Consider the following 4322-nt stretch of genomic DNA (forward strand, 5'->3'; position numbering starts at 1 on the left):
TTCCCCAATTCAGCCTCCCTATTCACAGGGTGTTATTATTCAAATTATACTAGGTGAAGATTTGTTGCTCAGCTGCCATGGAAGTGTACAGACCTTGGGGCTTACTCACAGTTCTCCTGAATTAGCTCAAATTGAGCCAAACTATGAAATCTTTTATCCAGCTCCTACTCTTTGACCAGCACCTTCACATGATAATCTGAAGTTTGTTGGGACCTGAAAGTAAATATGTTGTCTGTGACTATGCAGCATAGTATGTTGTTTTTTTAATACTTTGAAATGTTAAATACATATCATACATACAACAATGCTACCTACATACAAGCTTTTTTTTTAATGTTAATGTGCATAAGGACACCATGAAGATCCTGTCTGATCCCAGTGATCACCAATGGTGTTTTCTCCACAGTCAACTTTTGATTTCTTAAATGTTTTAAGCCTGTGTGTTGGTAGGTGACATCTATAGAATTTGAGAGGACAAAGATTAGATTTTATCTTCATTCCTACTATGCTCCTCTTCTTTAAAGATGAAGGCAGAAATTCAAGAGCTTATATCTATGTAAAGTTTCTGAAAATGCAAGATGCAAATTTCAACACAAAGAAGAAAATAGAGGGAGGCACATGGGCAGGTAAGGAGCTGCGGCCCCTGGTCCTGGGTGCGGTGGGAGCAGCAGCAATTTTCTATTTTGTACATATGTTGTTTGGTATATACTGTATATGATGACTTCAGTGGGCAGTGTATGTTCCTGGGGCACTTGGGACAAAACTCAGATTCCAACCACACAGATGACGCAGCCACAGGAACAAGTAATACAGGCAACAGCTGAACAGATTCGCCTAGCTCAAATGATCTATGATAAAAATGATGCAGACTTTGAAGACAAAGTTAAACAGCTTATGGAAGAAACAGGGAAAAACCAGGATGAGTCCATAGTGGCCCTGCATGATTGCAATGGCGATGTGAACAGAGCCATCAACATATTGCTGGAAGGGAATTCAGACACAACTTCATGGGAGACTCTAGGTGGTAAAAAGAAGAGTTATGGAAAAGAGAACTCATAAAACAAAGAGAATAGAGAAAGAGAAATGATAAAGAGACAAGTCATGTACATGGAGGCAACAACCAGAGGGGAAAAGGTGGCAGTCGTGGAAGAGATTTTAGAGGTGAAGAGAACAAAGTTGACTGTAATCCAGGGGACAAGCCTTCAGAGCGTGGCAAGTGTGGCCGCATCAGAGGATTTGGACGAGGGAGAGGGAAAGGGACAGGACATTTCTCATCCCAAGGTATGGGGACATTTAACCCTGCAGAATACACAGATTTTTCAGCTACTGATGGCTTTGGGACAAAACCAGAAGTTTGGGAAGCCAGTCAGAATGATACAGATAATGGACCAGCAGCAGCATGGAAGAACTCTGTAGAAGAGTGGACAACAGAAGACTGTAACGAAGATCTTTCTGAAATGAAGATATTCACAGCTTCTTCTGTTCCAGCTGAAAATCATGCACAAAGCATTGACCTGGTAGCCTTGCTCCAGAAGCCTTCTACTTCTACCCAAGTCCCAGAAGTCAACTCATTTGAACCTCCTCAGCAGCAGGGCTTTGGCCAAGCCCCTTCACAAATTCTCAACACAGCACTCAGATGGCTTCAGGAACTAGCAACTTGAGTACTGTCAACTCTTATTCTCCACAAAGTCTGTCTTCAGTTCTTGGTTCTGGGTTTGGAGAGCTTGGGTCCTCAAAGATGGCAAACCCTACTGGTTCCCAGATCTGGGACCAATTGAAATCTCCAAGTTTGGGCCAGTTCAGCACGCAGAGTTGACAACAAAACAGCACTAGTCCTCCTACAACCACTTCACCTTGGGATCTTAAACCCCCAGTTCCCCAGTCCTCTATAATGAATCAGTTTGACTTCAAATCTCAACCTGAGCTGTCCCCAGTTCTGAGCCAGTTGAGTCAGCGACAGCAACACCAGACCCAGCCCATCCCCATTCCTCCTCCTGGGATGGAGAACTTCTCTTCCCAGATAAAGCTCCAAGAAAACTCCTGAGACAATGCCACAGCTGCGAACAAGATGCTGCAGCTCCCCAGCATGTCTGCAGGAAACCAAGCAGCATCTGCCCAGCAAACTCAGCCAAAACAGATCAAACCCCCAAAATGGAGAGTACTACAATCTTCCAAGTTCCCTGCATCTGCGGTGGAAATACCAGGATCAGCAGATGTTACAGGGTTAAATGTTCAATTTGGAGCTCTGGAATTTGGATCAGAACCTTCTCTCTCTGAATTTGGATCAGCATTGAGCAGTGAAAATAGTAATCAGGCCCAAATCAGTTTATATCCAAAACCTGTAAGTGATCCTTTGAATACCTCTTTGCCAACATCCAATACAGTACAGAAGTCGACCTACACAACCTCTGTCATCACGTCTTCCCATTTGACCAACTTATCTCAGACCACTAGTCCCCTAACAACATCTTCCTCCTACGACCTCCTACTCTGTGCATAGCAGGATAGCATACCAAAGCTCCATGGCTCCATCTGAAACAACTTCTACTGCTGTCATAAATGGACATGGTGGTGTTTGAACTCAGCAAACTCTAGACACTATTTCATCTGCTACAGCACTGAAGACAACAGAAACCTCTCCCTCTCTCCCAACTCTGGGCTCTCTGCCAAGCACAGCTTCTGGTCCTACACTTATGCCTTCAGCAACCCCACACATAGCCACATTGCCTACCTTAACCCAATCCAGTGACTTGTCCAGTGGCTTCCTCACTCAGCTAGACAGTTCACTGTCAAGTCATCAGAACAACCTTTCCTCTGCATCATCAGCACTGTCATCAAGTACATCACACACACACACACACACACACACACACACACACACACACACACACCAGTGCTGAGAGAGCAGCCTCACTTCAGCCCTCCACTGCCTTCCCAGCTGCCTCAGCCTCTGCCACCAGCACCAGCTCTTCAGTTGTCAGCATGGCCAACAACATGAACACTACAAACAGCCTTGGTCTGAGAGTCACCAGTGTCTCTATGCCAATTCAACTACCTGTACCCTTAGTTTCTTCAGGCAAAGTTCCCCCCAATATACCCCAAGGTGTCCCACCCCTTCTACATAACCAGTACATTTTGGGTCCTGGTGCACTTCTGCCTGCCTTCCCAATTTATGGCTATGATGATCTTCAGATGCTACAATCCAGGCTACAATGGATTATTATGGAATTACATTTCCTCCTCCTGCGACCCACACCAGCAGAGATAGGAGCCTTGCTAATAACCCATACTCAGGTGATGTAACTAAGTTTGGCCGTGGAGATTCTGCATCCCCTGCACTCTGCATCCCACCATCACTCTGGCTCAGCCCCAGCAGAAGCAATCTCAGACCCAGCACACAGCTCAACAGCCCTTTCTCAACCCTATGCTGCCTCCTGGCTACAGTTACACTGACCTCCCCTAATACAGCGGTGTACCCAGCACCTTCCAGTATGGGCCAATTATGTCTGTCCCTCCTGCTTCAGCTAAACAACATGGAGTGAATGTGAACACTGCCACTGCCCCCTTTCAGCAGGCCAGTGGTTATGGCCAGCACAGCTATGGAGCAGGTTACGATGACTTGACCCAGGGGACAGCAGCTGTAGATTACAGCAAAGAAGCCTATAGTGGTTCATCACCAGCACAAAACAAGTCTGCTGGTTCTGGACCTGGAAAAGTGACATCAAGTAATACAGGTGCGCCTGACATAGCTGGTTCCATGTACAACAAGACTCAGACATTTAACAAACAGGGATTCCACACAGGCACCCCACCACCATTCAGCCTGCCCTCTGCCCTTGGTTCCACCAGCCCACTGACCCCTGGCTCCTCCCCAGGTTATGCCCCGGCCTGTTCCTGCATATCCTACCCACCCACTAGCAGCCCCATTCCAAGATACTACATCACCACCTCCAGCAGGATGGGCAGGGTGGCTCTGGCCAGTGTAGCCAACCCAGTAACCTGCAGCCCAAATCTCAGGCCACCAAACCCACCTATGGCAGTTCTCCATACTGGACAAACTGAATCCCCCAGGGGGATGGAGAAGACACTGGACCTGAGAGGAAAACCAACACACAGAGACCCATTCTTGGAGACCGGCATTTTATTAGATTGCAGAGAAATAGTAACTGTCTCAGTCAAGAGTCTTTCGGGGGGAGCATCCATCTTCCTGCCCCTGATTCACTGTTTTATGTAATATATTTATGTATGTATTTGTAAATGTCATAGAAGCCTACATACTTGTGGTGTCTACAGACTGCAGCTGTGTGTGCTCTCCGTCAGGA

At 46.5% G+C, this 4322-nt stretch overlaps 1 pseudogene; it reads left to right on the forward strand.

The window, feature by feature from the left end:
• Nucleotides 1-636: 636 nt before the first annotated feature.
• LOC138145297 (ubiquitin-associated protein 2-like) lies at nucleotides 637-4062 on the forward strand (annotated as a pseudogene).
• Nucleotides 4063-4322: the final 260 nt, after the last annotated feature.

This window comes from Petaurus breviceps, unplaced genomic scaffold (assembly GCF_028583685.1).
Source record: "Petaurus breviceps papuanus isolate PSGF00001 unplaced genomic scaffold, PetGlider_PUasm1.0 90734, whole genome shotgun sequence".
NCBI classification, from domain to species: Eukaryota; Metazoa; Chordata; class Mammalia; order Diprotodontia; family Petauridae; genus Petaurus; species Petaurus breviceps.